Source organism: Durio zibethinus, chromosome 10 (assembly GCF_047325235.1).
Source record: "Durio zibethinus cultivar Kanyao isolate XHJ-2024 chromosome 10, ASM4732523v1, whole genome shotgun sequence".
NCBI classification, from domain to species: Eukaryota; Viridiplantae; Streptophyta; class Magnoliopsida; order Malvales; family Malvaceae; genus Durio; species Durio zibethinus.
In genome coordinates, this window is record NC_143171.1 from 19161299 (window position 1) to 19177857 (window position 16559).

Below are 16559 nucleotides of genomic sequence, written 5' to 3' on the forward strand. Positions count from 1 at the left end.
AATATTAGTAACCAAATTCAAATATCTACATCATCTTTTATTGTACTATTATTATGGTCTTTGTATAAATATATATATATATATTATAAAAGAGATTGCAGTTGAAATATAAAAAAAAAGTTATAGATATTAAGATTTGAATTTCACACTTATTAAATATTATCTGTTAAAAGTAATTATATGAATCAATTAAATAAAATTTTAGATTCATTATTACGATCTTTATAATACCTTCGTATTTATGATTTTGGAAATTCCTTTTATAATATATGAACAACATTTTGTTATCAAACTATCAACAAACAAGTAAAGCTTACTTTTATTATCATGTATTCTGAGAAATTTGGATGCATATTGAAGGGCAGCCGGCTTTCAGTGGCCTAAATAGACATTTGGTATTTAAAATTTAAAAATTTGCAATTAGATACTAAAAATTTATTTCCATTCATCACTTTGCATACGTGATTAACACCCTTGGTCAAATAGTGATATCACTCATATGTTCAAAACATCCAATAAATAAATATATATATATATATATATAAATTGATATGGCATTTTGAAACACATGACATGTTTTTATTGCTTTTTCTTTTAACTTTATCTATTTGATTAATAGTTTTAATTTCGTATGCAAATTGATGAACAAAAATAATATTTAAATACTTAATTGTAACTTTTTAAGTTTTATATATAAATTGAAAATTTGATTATAATTTGGATATCAAATATGCAATTAATTTTATATTTTATTGAGTAATATAAAAGTTAAAAAAATAAAGTAAATAAATAATAATTTAAAAACCTTGTATTTTTCCTTTCAAGATTAAACTCATTAATTAATTTGATAACAATAGTAATTAAAATATTTTTCATGGAAGAAATGGCTTTAATTTTAAAAAAATTAATTATAATTTTGATACTTAAACTTTAAGAAAATGTACAAATTCATATTCAATAAAAAAATGTGAACTTTTAAAATGTTTAATCTTTTAGCCCATCTACTAACACCATTAACTTGCATACATATTATCTAACCAATAAATCATACCAAATATTTGCCATTTGTTATTAAAAAATATTAAATATCACATGAAAATTCTACATAGCTCCCATATGGCATCCACATTAGAATGCTTATCAAGAATTTTAATATTTTCTACATTCTTTTATTTTTTTTACAGCCACGTTTTTTATTTTTTCTTTTATTATTATTATTATTATTATTATTTTTTCAGGAAACATCTCAAAAAACTTCTTGAAGAATCAAAATTAAAGTCTCAAAAAGGGAAAAACAACTTTCAATAATAGCAAACAATTAAAAGAACCCTAAAGGAAACCCTAACGAACTACCCAATTTCAAACAAAATAAATCTTTGCTTGAAATCCCCAATTCCAATCAAAATATTTCTCTATAAAAATTCTCAATTCAGAATATAAAGAGCATTAGTATTTTGATTTATATTTGTAAAAAATCTATAGGTATTTTTCATTCATACTATCTTTTTTTTTTTTTGTCGTTTTATATATTTGTGACATAATACTAAGAGTGTAAATAATATATTGGTACTTGTAAATTACTCGTGTTCGATTCGAATAAAACTATAATTTTATTTGATTATTATCAAGTTGAACTTAAGCTTGAGTAGTTTGACTTATCAATCGAGTTGAGTTCGAATATTCTTATATCCAACTCGAGTTGTTCACAAATCTAATCGAGCTTACAAATTTTAATATATTTTAATTATTTTAATTGATAAAATATTTCAAACTCGAGTTCGAGCATAAATAATCAAATTTTTGTCGAATATAAGAATCGAATTTATTTTTACATATTAATTGAACCTAATCGAACGAACTCGATTAACTCAATTTCTATTTCAAGTCGAACTCGAGTTAAAAAAATAAAACTCGATCGAGGTCGAATCGAATTTAAAGTCAAACTCGAATTCAAATTTAATACTATATCAATTCGAACTCAATCGATCATACTTTTATTTAACACTCATTAAATTTGGGTTTTTTTCTAATATTTATGTCTTTTCTGTATTGGATCATGTAAATTAATTTACTTTTGTTTCTTTAAGTAGAATTTTTATACCTTTTCTTTTTTTTTTTTTTGGGTTCTATGACTTGGTATTCCACTGATATATTGTTTTGTGATTTGAGATTATTATTAATGGGATAAAAGGCTAGGTAATCTAAAGGAAACTCATTGCTTTAAATTACGTGACAAGTAATTAAGCTATTGGCATTACAATCATAAAGCACCAGAGTTGGCATTAAGCCAAAAAATGGGTGATTCCCTAGTGTAAATGTTCAGTATAACGCGCCTTTATTGGCCCCTAGATTGTAGGCAGCCATGTCATTAAACTGGTTTAATTGTAGAAAATATCGAAGCAGATCATTGAACTGATGTAACATGTCATTTCAGTGAGCTTATTCTCTTCAACTTCTACTGGGATTGTGAGCCATAATGGAGTGTCAGCCATTTCCACTGATGCTGTTTATCAGAGCAACGGAAATGCAAGAGCAAGGTCAAAGGCGGAATTAGGTGCCAACGGAAAACGTTCCATGAAAAAATTGGCCCTTCTGACAACTCCAATTTTGTCGAATGGCTATAATGAATCTTGAGAAGAAAATGAAGGTTATTATTGGTTCCAATTTAAGAAATGGATATGAGGACAAGGGATTGAAATCTTTAGAAGCATGATTAGCAAATGGAAATGGTTGGAAATAGTGTTGAGCCTGATCCAAAGCTTTCCGACCCAAGTGAACCTCCAAATATGCGATGCTCAATGGCATTAGCATTTGATGCTAGAAAGTAGTTAATTGACAAGGCGATTACAGAAATTTTGTATAAATTGGAAGACATGAAAGACTCCCAAAAAAAAAAAAAAAAGGTTGCTTCTGTTCATCACAATTAGCATCAGATAAAAGTACATCAATCTCAATTATAGTTTCTGACTAGGACTTTCTTTATTTTGACAAAGATGGAGTAGATGAATGCTTCAAACCAATGTCTTGTTTGTATTGTTTGAGTTGCCAGGTTGTCTCTGTAAAACGATTTAAGATTCTCATCACTTGCTTCAACTCCAAAACTGATAACTAGTAATTAGAAAATTTTTAAAGAAAACCCAAATTCCCATTGATTATAAAACCTAAAACAATCCGAAATTTAAGGGTGAATTCTTGTTTGTATCTTACATTTTCATAAAATCGAAATTTCCAGCAAATCTTAGAAATTTCAAAACTTATAACAAATTCTTGGATGCTTCAAAATACCAATGCTCTTTATATTTTGAATTGAGAATTTTTATAGAGATTTTTTTATTGGAATTGGCGATTTTATTAAGAGATTTAATTTTGTTTGAAATTGGGTATTTCATTAGGGTTTTTTTTTTAGGTTTTTTGTTTTCTATTTATGATTTTTTTAAAGATGTTAATTTCGTTTTTTCAAAAAATTATTTTTTGATGTTGTTTTATGAAAAAATAAAAGAAAAATATAGCTGCAAAATAATTAAATGAAGAAAAAGAAATTCATTGAGGTAAAGTTTGGTATGGGATGATCATTTTAAAAATTATAGTAATTTATACGTATTATTAGATCATTGTTGTTAATAAATATTTGATGATCTTACGTGACAGTGATTTGAATCATCGAGAATGATGAAATCATTATTTTAGAAGGTGGTTTAATTATCATAAAAAAAGTATGAAATTTTTACCATCGAAATAAAGTGATAAGTAAAATTTGTAATAATAAAAATTATCTAATTAATACATGAATTATAAACTTATTTCTTCTTAAAATTATAATTATTTTATATTTTTAAATTAATGTTGGTAACAAATTAAAAAATATTTTATGTATTTTGTTATTTTTTTATTATAATTTTAATAAATTATTTTTATTTTCTAATTTGAATGATTTTTACATATTTTATACCATAAATATTGGTTTACCTAATATGTACATATTTATTAATTTAAGAATTTAGTCAAACTTTATTATAAAATAAATAAATATTATTGTATTTTATAAATTATTATTTTTAAATAATATTAAAATTATTAATTTGTGTAACTATTATAATAATAATGGTTATTTTTATATTTCTTTATAAAATTATATTTGATTTTTAATAATATCAAATATAATAATATTTAATTTTTATAAATTAATGATTATTAATTAAATAAAATAATTTTAAATCACGAATGATAAAATTATTTTGATGATTACATTAAAATAATAATTTTTAAAATGATACCTAATAAAAGTTTTTCTCAAACATGTCGGAGTGGCTTCCATGCGGATTTTTTATGTGATGATTAATATCTTTTAATTAACACATGGGAAACTATGTAGGTTGATTTTAATGGTTTGGATGCTACTTTTTCCAATTAAGTTAACGATGTTAAATATGGCAAAATATGTAGGTGATTTATACATTTATTAAATACCGATTTGTACAATTTTTTAAGTTCGAATACCAAAGCTGTAATTAACAAATTAAAAAAAAGAAAAGAAAAAAAATATCGACACCAAAATCATTCCTCGTATCTTCTAAGCCTGCCCGTTAATCGACGGAGACTTTAAACAGAAGTTGAGATCTCTTCACAGTTCACACTTCCATTTCTTCCTCTTCTCCACAGATCTTTCTCCATCGCATTCGCAGCTCAATACAAATAAAATTCGATTAGTTAGCTAAAACAATGGCGGCCGTCGCCGTTCACCATTTCGCTCAGTGCATTACTTGCCATGCTTGTGTCCCGATAACTCCAGTAACTTCTTTCTTTTTCCCCGAAATTCGCTCATGCTTTGTTTGGTTGCTGTGAAATTGTAGCAAACAAAAGAAAATAAGTTTTTTTTTTTTTGAATTTAATGTTGTTGTCATGTATTATTGTCTTAGAAATGTAAAATTTTAAAGGAAAACGAAAGTAATGATTCAATTTATTGATTCTTTACATTTTAGTTTCTTATTCTAATTGATCCAGTTATTATGAATATGCTATTTTTTTGCTTTTATATTTGAAGCTTATATTAGTGTATCTTCTAAAACTACAGGTATGGTCCTTCATATTTTAAATTGCATGAAATGTTTTTTTCTGAGATTTTTTTTTCTAAATATGTAACTTGCTTTTTCTTGCTTGTAGTGGTACCATTTTTCCTTAATAATAATGAGGTTCATATTTATAAATTGTTGGAAGACAAGTGGGAGAAAGTTCATGTTCTTCAGAAGGTACTTCATTGAAAAATTTTCCCCCCTTTTCTTTCCCTGTACGAAGCCAGTTCGATATAAGTTGGTCCAATATGTATGCAGTGTATCCTAAACTTATCTCGAATAGCTATTGATTTTTTCAGTTTGGAATCATTTTACCTGCTACTTTTTGGATACTCAATTTGCACATTGAATATGACTTGAACTTAGGGTGAAGCTTCTTTTGTAATGAAGAATAAAAATGTTATTCTAAGAGGAAAATATAAGATGACTGCTTTGAGGAAGGATGCAGTACAGATTGCATGACAACATGTTGGATTCATGTTTAAGTACGGCAGAAGCATGGAGAACTGTTGCAGATACGTGTTTCAACCTATGGTATGTTATTGGCCTGCGTTTGGACCTCTTTTAGGCTTTAAATGAGCAGGAAAAATTGTAAGCAACTATGAAACTTATCGGATTAGTTCTGAATTGTGACATAGGGATTTATAGAAGTTGCATGAAAGCCAAACTTTAAAAGGTGAGATCAGAAGACTGAAATTAGCAGTTTGGTTGTTGATCTTGCAAATATGAACAAGTTTCAAGATTCCCCAACTAGAAGCCTTGTTCAGAATAGGATTGCAACAAATAATTGGAATTTGGAAATAAATTATCTGAGATTTAAGAATACTTTTGAACTCTTAAAGTGTTCCTAGGCTAGAATTCCTAAATATGCCTTACACAATTTAAAAGATGAGAAAGACCAAGATATAATAGAAACCTAAGGTACAAGTATCCTGTTGAGAACCATACTAAAACATGAAGAAAAGAGCTCCACAGTCTAAAATCTTTTAAAAAAGGCACTCTCTTCGTGTTAAAGAAAATGAGCCTGTCTGGTGTCCTTTGTTCTTTTGGAAGGACATTCTGTCCTAGCTTCATATTTGGTTAATAGATTTTCTTGTTAAATAATGAAAATTCATCTAGGTGTTGAAGTGACTACATTCATGGATTATAATTCTTTTCTTTGTTAAGTTTGGTTTAACTTATGCTTGATTTTTTTATAAGATGATAATTTTTATTTGAATATTTACTCAGCATGATCAAATTGTTTCTGGGATAGATTGGAGTGGGAGGTCAAACAGACATGTTACTGTATGTCATGACCGGAATTCGTGAGTGCTTATCTTTTTATTTTAATTTTTATTTTTATTTACATGAAAAAAAGAAGAAGAAATTTTAGCAGTTTGGATCTCTTTCTTTCTCTATTCTCTTCTCCTCTGCTTGGACAAACACAAGCGGACAGTGCCTGCAAAAAATTGTGTTTGTGTTTGGTTTCTTTTTAATTTTGCTATTTTCTCTTCTCCATTGCACTGTTTCTGTGTTCTTTATCCACTGAAATGTGTGACCTTCTCTGAAGATATATTTGGAACGAAGAAGGACCAGAATGGGTACCGACACTTGTCATTCTTAGGCTCAATCATGCTGCACTTTGTGTTCAGTGGAGCCCCAAAGGTACTTAAACATGATTGCACCTTGCATTGTTGTTCTTCACTTCTCTGTACTGCAGGATAAATTAGCCTTGTGCTCAGATTGTCACCTTCTTGGTTCCATTTATTAGTTGTTGTTTTCTTTTCCCCTTCTTCATTTATTAAAAACAAAGCATAGCACCATTCTTTTATACCATTTAACTCATACATATTACTTCATGTTTCATTGTTCTAGCAGTTTATTCACTAATGATTGATCTGAAGCTTATAAAATAGATTCGCATCTGACTTATGAGAAGTCTGAATTATTTTGTGGAGTAGGATCTTTAGAATTTCAGTTGAATTGTTTGATAAGAAAAAACTTCTTTAGACAGTCTGCTTAGCCATGTGAGTATTAACACTTGTTTTTTTTGCTACTATGTTGACACTTTTCATATATTTATGTCTTATGATTTGTAATGACCATTTTAGGAAAACTAAGGGTAATTGGGTCCTCTTTTTCAAGCACTTTGACAAAGTTCTAACTAATTCATTGCTTTCCTTCTTAAAATCCCAGAAAACAAGCTTGCTGTCGGAAGTGGTGCTAAAACTATGTGCATATGCTATTATGAGCAAGAGAATAACTAGTAATATTTTTCAATGTCTCAGTTCTCACCTTTCCTTTCTCTCTCTCTCTCTCTCTCTCCATATATATATATATATAAAGACATTCATGTTTGATTGTTTCCAAATGTCGGTGAATTTGAAAGCATCGTGGTCCTAATGGTTAAATATATTGATATATCCTATCCATGGATTTTTATGGTTTGCTGTTTCTAGGTGACCTCTAGGTGGGTCAGCAGACTTATCAGGAAAAAACATGATTCCTCTGTCACAAGTGTTGTTTGGCATCCTAATAACGTGCATATTTCCCTCTTTGTTGCATTTTGCAAATGTATTTTTTCACTCTTTAGTGTACTTATATTCAACATAGGTCTTCTATTAAAATTTATTCTATGATGTGGCCAAGTTGTCTTATGGTAGAATTGAAGCATCTGCATGTATTACAAGGCTTTGTTTGACTCCCATGCCATTAGCATGGTAGTCAAGTGAGTGATGGAATTTCATTTGGAAGAAAAAATTGACCTCGAGGGACAAGGATTTTAGGATAAAAGCTAAACATGTTTAACATAAGCCTTAAGCTTTGATTGTTAAAAAAACCATCCCAGAACCATCTCTTCTAGCAGGTTCATAAATATAAGTTTATGTTTTTTGGACCTAAGTAAGATACTCTGCCTTAGACTATAGCTATGAATAGGAAAACATCAACAAATTTGGGGAAACTCTGTATGTCAAAACATGTCAATGTGGACATGCTAGAGTATATTTTTCAACAATTTGCATAGATGAACCCACGTCTCAACTTGCCTTTTCAAGTGTATGGATGAGTCTTCTAGTGAAGTCAAGAGAAAATGGATCAGATAATCTGATTTCCTTCAAAAGATTTTGTAAAATAAGATATAAAAGGAAAGACTATTAAATGTATTGACATTTAAAAGCGAGGGGACAACGCAAAGGGGAAGGAATGCTTCTACCTCTTTGTGGTAGCAGTGATTGCCCTTTTTCTCCCAGCTTTAAACCTTTAATCTTGTTAGTGCTAATTGCTCTTCTCTTTTTATGAGAACAAATTCTTAAATTTTTGGTGAAACCATTCCACTTTTCAAAATGAAATCATGTTTATAATCATTAAAATTAGTTGTTCTCTAACTAGACTTCGCCATCCTTACTTGATTCTTGGTTATGTTCTCCACCATATCACCTCTTTCCTTATTCCTTGACAAATTTGCATCATCTTATTTTTTGTTGCCATGGACTTGAACTCCCCAAGAATAGTCCTTTCCCCGACTTTTTCACATTTCTAGTTCCTCTTATGACTTGTATAGACAACTACATTCCTATATCTAAAATGGCTGAAACTCTATAAGAATGTGATTGCATAGTGTAAGAAGATAGCAAGTAGCCTTGTTCCATAAGGTCCTGCTTAATGATGAGGATGGCAAAGAAGCTGCCTGGAATAATTGTAGCCAATCACAAGAAGTTTATCACCATGCTTTGCCCATTTGATCCACATTCTAGTCCTCTTTATGAATGGATGTTTCTCATGTTTCAAGAGAAAACTTGCCATGTTTTGAAACTCAACACAGGTGCCTTCCCTACCTTGGGATCCACATCCATTCAATCACTGTATAAAAACACCTAATCTATAAGAAGCCATACCTGCTTGAGTCCAAGCCCATGTTGCTGTCTCAAAACCCAACTCAGGGTCTACATCCAGTGGTGAACTCCCATCATTCCTACAATTTGTCTGACCAAAGAGGGCTTAGGCAAATACCGTGAAGAACAACAAGATAGGTTCATTTTCATAGGTTTAGGCTTTAAGCTCCTTTTTCTTGCTGTCATTGTAGCAGCACCCAATTTTAAGGATAATGTTTGTCCTAGGTTTAAACTCTTAATTTGAAATAACATCTAATGAAGTTGGTGGTGGTCAAATGAGTATATGGATTGGATGATTTGAAGCTTGATGAATTCTTTAAGTGATAGACAAAAAGGCATATACATGTTATGCCAATCTACCAAGATGATCGATTAATTCTTAGGTCCCTCTTTGTTACTTAACCCTGTAAACCATCCTGTTCCTTTCCATTCCTTTCCCCTTATTTTACCCAACTTAATTTTCTTCATTTTTCTAAACACCTGACATTTCTTAGCATTTTGCCAAAAAAAATTCAGAGGATTATAGATTTTTATCTAAAAAGTCAGTAATTTCAAAGAATAGTTAAAGAAATGTATATTTTTTTAAACATGCATGAACATACATCCATGTATGCACACACGTGCATGAAAGAGAAAGTGTTTATTTCTTTTTGATTTTTGGATTCTCTTTTGTCATACTCAACATTGGCCTCTTTTGGCTGAAAATTTTGTATTCTTATCTTCCAATCTTCTATGAGCTCATTCCATGGAAGTTTGCAAAATTCTTTATTGTCTTGAGAATGCCTTAAGTTAATTCATTTTAAGTGAGCTTCTTGAGGCAAGGGGCTTGAACGTCTCTATTGATTGATTATAAATTATGGTCATTTGGTACTTGACAAAACTTTTGTTCGATCAATGCTTCTCCATTAAGTTTTATTTTGGCATGGCAAGGCTGAAGATGAATTATTATGGGTTAAATAGTTCGGAAGAGGTATTGTAGTGTTGATGGAGGTCTTGAGAATCGTGGTAGTTAACACTATCTGTATTCTATGCTGACCATCAACGCTCATTGTATAAATGTAGTAAAAAAACAATGAATCTTTTATTACCTGATTAAAGTAAGAAGAAACACTTGATGCTTGTGGGATTTGAATATCTCATTTGGTGGGAGTAACAAAACCGTGTAAGTTATAATAAACTGCTGTAAGATGACCAGGTTATGTATCATAAGGTAACTGGGTTAGTTGGTTACATTAAATGTTAAGAATTATGTTTGTCTTCGTCTGCAGAATCTTATAGGGTCATATCCATGTCATTTGAAAATATATTTTTTAGATGCTTCTGTATCTCATTTTTATCTGGTGATTTAAGTATATTCCATTTTTTTAATAGGTGTATGATCTTTTTTTTTTTTTTCTAAAAGAACCCATTTCTTGCAAGTCTTATTGTCTATTTTGTAGTTCTTTTTGCTACAGATTCTACTTGCAACAACATCCACAAATGGAAAATGCAGAGTATTTTCGACGTTTATCAAAGGTGTTGATACAAGGTATGTCAAATATCGTTATATGGTACCATGCCTTGCTCTATGAGCACAATATCAATCATGTTTCCGCTTTAAATTTGCCTAGGGAATCAAAGGCGGGCTCTTCTTCAGATTCAAAGTTTGGAGAGGTACCATATGTTTCTTCCTGTTTAGCAGTAAATACTTAATGGGTGCATTTGATAGGTTGGAAGCTGTGGTGCTGCAACTTTTATTTGTTAGATCATATATTTCTATTTGCACAGTTGTTAGAAACCAATAATTTAACTTACTAAAATATGAAAAATGAATAAAGGTCATAGGTTTTTCTTCTGCTTCTTTCCACATTACTGGTGCATCAAATTTGCAATATGTGCAATTTAATGCTAAAAGGGAAAATTTTCTTTGATCATTGAATTTCTAGTGATTAGGAGGCCCACATTCTGAGTGGAATCTGGTATTCTCTGGAGGATATCAATGTAATAACATTGAAATTGGATAGTTGAATCCATGAACGATGAATGATCTTAATTTTACTTTTTGTTGATGATGCATTACTTTCCAGAATGCAAGGTAATATCCTTGGTAAACATTCTTATTTTGTGGTTCACAATGATGAATTGCAATGTCAATCAGAAAGGATTCATTATGATAATATAGTTTTGTGCAATTTTCTATATTCTCCAGTGGAAATGTCTTTGCCTAGGGAATGAGATTTGGGTAATAATGAAAACAAAGTGCAGAACATTCATCCACCGTGATAAACTGAATATTGGTAAGAATCTGTGTGATGTCAAAATTTTGACTGGTAGTAAGAAATATAGGTTAAACTAACCTATATAGGCATGCATAGTTGCATATTGTGATGCCTCTTGCTTTTAAAAGTCTTAGTTTGGACTATGGTTTTTATTAAAACTAACATAGCACTGGAAGTCCTGAAAAAGCAGAACAAGGTGGAAATGCATTTAGTTTTGGTTTATCAAAGGTTAAGCTTAACATGTTTAGTTTTTTTTTTTTTTTTTTTGCCACATTGTTAAAGTTAATTCTTAATATCTTCCTTTGCACCAAAAGCAGTAGAAGCCTGGAAGGATAACTTCTGTGTTTTGTTTAATCAAATATTGGTCCAAGTATTTAGCTCAAAGGACATAATGCTGTGATATTCTTATTATTTATTCATCTGAGTATCCTGAAATAGGGAGTTGAGTCAGTTAATTACCAAAATTGTTCTTGCCTCAGATGGACCCATGAATATTTTTATTGATTACATGCTTTATTTTTGCGTAATATGACTTGCTTAGATTCTTATGTCTTCCATCATTTATTCAGTGAAATCAGGGTTCTGCACTTTCATTAACCTTTTGTCATTGCAAAGAAGAGCTAACTTTTTTCTTTTCCTTTGTTGGCACTCACTATTGGAACAGCAAATTGTTCAGCTTGATCTTTCATTTTCATGGGCATTTGGTGTGAAGTGGTCACCAAGTGGCAATACGTTGGCTTATGTTGGTTAGAATTTTTTTTAACAATCTGTCACTTGCAAAGATGAAGCTCTTGTTGGAACTAATGCAACTTTTCATTAAATTTTTGGTTGTTGAATAACTGTCATGGCATGAAACCACCAAACTAAATTGGCTATGCCTAAAATTTTGACTCAACTCCTTAAATATTCCCTTTTTTCCTCTTTTAGGGGAAAATTTCTGTTATTAATGTCTTACCAGTGCTTGTAAAAGTTCTCTTTTCACCTGCCATTTATCTATTTTGCAGGTAATAATTCTATGATTTACTTTGTTGATGATGTTGGTCCTTCTCCTTTGGTCCAGAATGTTGCATTCTGTAATTTGCCTCTTCGTGATATGGGTCAGCATCCACTCTTGTTAACTGTTTTTGCTCCCCTTTATTTTGGGCCTGAACAATAAGCATCATTTTTTATGCTGAATTTATCTATAATCACATGAAATACTATCAGGTCCTATTTGTTTCTGAGAAAATGGTCATAGGTGTGGGATTTGACTGCAATCCAATGGTCTTTGCAGCAGATGAATCAGGAATATGGTATGTAAGATACATTATCATTGTAAATTTCTGTACTTGCTTCAGTACATTAATAAAGTTTTTGGTCTTGTTTACCAGGAGCTTTATCAGATTCCTTGGTGAAAGGAAAGCATCTTCTTCAGGTTTAAAATATGGTTCTCAAGTAAGTATATCATTAAAACTTTTAGCTATTCTTGTTCCATAAGAGTGCAAAATTTTCTGGGTGACTTTGGGCAGGAGGGGGACAGGGGCAAGGGTAGAAAGTTGTAAGAACAACTCAGATCACTTCCAGACCAGCTCCAGGTTTCCTTATATATAAGAAAGTCAAGACTTCTTCATATGCTGTTAAACAAGGTTATTTCTGTAAAAGTGGTAAGTTTTGGGTGATGTCCACAATGTTTCATGAAAGAATTTCTCGACAGGGTTCTCATTGGATGGTAAGATCTGCAGGTTGTCTATTCACTTGAGTATATCATGCAAAGCTTCAATTTTTGTGAATGTGAAGCTTCAATTTTTGTGAACCGTGACATTAGTTTGAGCTGAGGCAATTATTTATTCTAAAACAATAGGCTTGTCAGTATGATCTTAACAGTAGTTTTAACAGAATAACATCAATATCATTTTGCAGGTGTCTCTATGGCCACTGTAATCATTTTCATTGAAGTGGAGAAAACATAAAAAAGTAGTAATTTTTTATGATCCTGGAATTGGTTTTAAATAGAGTGAACATGAAAAACATCAACATATGGGTCTAATAATATTTCGCTGGTTTAATCTTTTCCCTTTTGCTATCATTGACGCCATTTCTTGAAGTCTATTTGAGTACACGAGTTAAAATCATTCGAGGGTCATTTCCCCTTGCATAAGTTCTGTATCTAAATTCAGTTAGAATTTAGCTAGGCTAGTCTGTCAAATTTTTTATATCCAGCTATACCACTTTCTTATTCTTAAAACCAAGATGATTATATTGCTGTTTTCATTCTTATTTTCTGTGAAACAGTCATTTCTTTGTACTGAAAGTGAAAAATGAATCCAATTGCTAGTAGCCTTGTGCCCTAATGGTACCTCTTTCCTCCCAAGAATTGGGGGAAAGGTTTTAAGCCTTGGATTGGAGCCAAAGCATTCTTGTATTACCCTTTTTTTTGTTTTTTTTTTCCTTGCCTGGGGAGGAGGGAGGGTAGTTATAAAGGTTGGAGAAAATGATGGGGAGGTTAGATTCCATTTGTCCAATAGCTTTTACGGCTACGGTAGACTGAAGTTACCTGATACATAGAATTTGGGTGGTTGTAGTAGTCAGGGAAGGCACGGAGAGGGTTGGATTCTTTGTTCGAAACAATTTTATGGCTTCAATAGAATGAAGGTGGCTGACATAAAGAGCTATACGGGATCTTAAAAAAAATGGGTCTGATCGGTACAAACTATTACTTCGCTAGTCGAGAATCCTAGTTCTATTGTTTATACCTCTCATTTCTCTTTTAATTTCTGAAACTCAGCCTTCTTTAAGAATATTTGTAACTTGTGGTTGAACTTTCAATGTTGTCATTCCTTTTCAGTTTTCTGAAGCATTTGGCAAACTATATGGTCAATCGAAGCATGGAGCGAGCAATAACACAGTTGAACCTTCAAGGATGCAGGGAGTTGTTCATGAGAATTACATCAAGTACTTCTCTGCCATATTGTTATTATTGCCTTTATAAAATAAGATACGAATTTTTTTTCTACAAAAAACATAAAAAGAGAACGCTTATGTTCCACTCTAGATGCTGCTTAGCAATTTAACCGCTTAGTTCCGATTATGAAGCGGATAATTGATGCATAGATGTTCCCTCTGTTAAAAAAATGAAGCTGAATGTTAAACATTTTTCTCTTTTCGGAGTTGTATTGTACCTCTAAGGAAAGAAGGGTTCCGAACAAAGCGGTTCAGCACCTAAGGTGGGTGAAGAGGGACAACTTTTACTGTTTTTACATTTTAGATACAATAAATTTTTAGTTGTGGAGTGATTTTCTCGTTAATATGTATGCTTTTTGAAATAACAGGATTGGACGGGAAAGTGGTAATTTGGGATTTGGAAAACCAAGAAGATCTTTGTGATTGGTGAAGCCTCGGTACAGAAACAGAATGATAAAGTAATACCGATGTATCTGATTGATGGGATCTGATTCTGAAATCTCGGGAGAAACTATTTACCATATTATATTTGATTTAGTTGAGAATTCTGTATACATCCGTACATGTAATATATGTGCTTTTCTTCCAATTTTTGTTTCTGTATTGTAGTATTTCTACCATATTTTTAGTTGAAGATTTTCTTTTTTTTTTTTCCTTCTAATGATGCAAATTATTTCTAGCTTTTGGGTTTTATCAAGTTATTGTTCGATCACTTCTCTGTCAAATAAACCCAAATTTTCATTTTTAAAAGAAGTATATCTCTAGTAAATCAGTGCTTGTAGAAGCATAGATTTTTATATTGTTGAGCTCTTTTTTATTATTTTTATATTCATTGTTTTAGAAGGATAAAATATGGATTAATAAAGTTGAGAATCAAATCTTTTATCATTTCTTTTGCCTTTTTAATGCTAGTTTGTCTCTAGGATTTCGATTGAATCTACGAAATTAAGAAGAATTTACTATAGAAAACTTAGCCCGAAAATTTTAAGGAATTTTTTTTTTTTCACGATAACATTTTCTAAGCAGGTATGGTATGGCAAAAGACTTCAATCCTTTTTACAATCCCTTTTATTTGATAAGATAATAATTGATTTAAAATTAAATAAAATAGATTTAGCCTTAACCCGAAGTGTGGCTTGATAACCGAACAAGCTTGGACAAACATTTAAAACCCATTAACAGAGCCTACACAAGAAATTGAAGTTTTTGGTGCGGTTAACCCGACCCAATTAATATATAATTCCATTAATAGTATATAAATTAGATAAAAAAATGAATTTCTTCCACCCAAATAACTCTTTTTTAAGTTGTAATCGAGTCAAGTTATTTATGAGGTAAATATTTGAATTTAATTATTTTTTGTTGAGTCAAGTTCAAACTCTCAAATAACTAGTCGAATTGAATTTGAATTATTTAATATGTAAAAGGTATTATTATGAATTAGATTTCAAGCCCATGCATCATCACGAAAGTAAAATAAAATTATATATTTGTAATTTAATTGCAAAAGTAAAATAAAATCATGTATTAATTTAACTATTGAACAATGTATAAGAGAAAAAGAGTTGTATAATTATTTATTTTTTAAATATTTACATCAATTGAAGTCAATAATTATGAGTTATTAAACTTATTCATTGAAGACTTATTTATTTGTCATCATTATTGGATCACAAAAGAATAAGTAACCTCATTTGCAGCTTAGCATTCAGCATAGAGAAATATACCTAACCAAAAAGTTCAACAATGAAAAACAAACAAAACAACCTATCACATTATCTATATTGTCAAAGAATAATGGATAGAGAAACTACTATGTTTTTATATTCTAGTAAAGGGAACATTAAAAACCAAATTTGAATCCTTGTTTGCATTATGCTATACAAAAATGGATATAGACAGCGAAATAAAAAATGTCAACAAGCAAAACAACAGAAGGCAAACATGTGAATAAATAGGAGAAAAGAGATGATATCAATGCCTTACTTTATTCTTTAAAGTTTCCTTTCCACATGCTTCTTATTGTTTTCATGAAAATGCTATTAAGTTCTAAAATTAATTGTTAATAACTTTATAGGTAAGGAAGAATATATCAACTATCAATTACTATCAGCATTCTATTACATAGAATAGATATTCTAGGGCCATTTAACTCATAAGACATCACAACGTTCAATTATGGCTTATCTTTTTATAAAATTCTATCATTTAATTGAATATAAAGCAACTAACCTCATCTTTTCCAAGAAAAATAGGCTTTTCATGCAAAAGCTTAGCAAAGTTGCAACTAATAGACCATATATCAACAACTGGACCATACTTTTGTTGCTCCAATAAATAGCTCTAAAGGTTAAGATTTCTTACATAAAGAATTTATTTTAACAAACACAGATACTTATTTCTCTTGAAAAGCGATA

General features: G+C 30.4%; 1 pseudogene across 1 annotated transcript; it reads left to right on the forward strand.

Moving 5' to 3' along the window:
• The first annotated feature begins 4493 nt into the window (after positions 1 to 4493).
• On the forward strand, positions 4494 to 14731 carry LOC111292494 (actin-related protein 2/3 complex subunit 1B-like; annotated as a pseudogene). The gene is made up of 13 exons (XR_016345810.1): positions 4494 to 5246; positions 5436 to 5603; positions 6300 to 6376; positions 6622 to 6716; positions 10384 to 10472; positions 10555 to 10597; positions 11867 to 11948; positions 12207 to 12322; positions 12409 to 12494; positions 12573 to 12636; positions 14027 to 14133; positions 14350 to 14405; positions 14511 to 14731. The product of XR_016345810.1 is annotated as an actin-related protein 2/3 complex subunit 1B-like (transcript).
• Positions 14732 to 16559: the final 1828 nt, after the last annotated feature.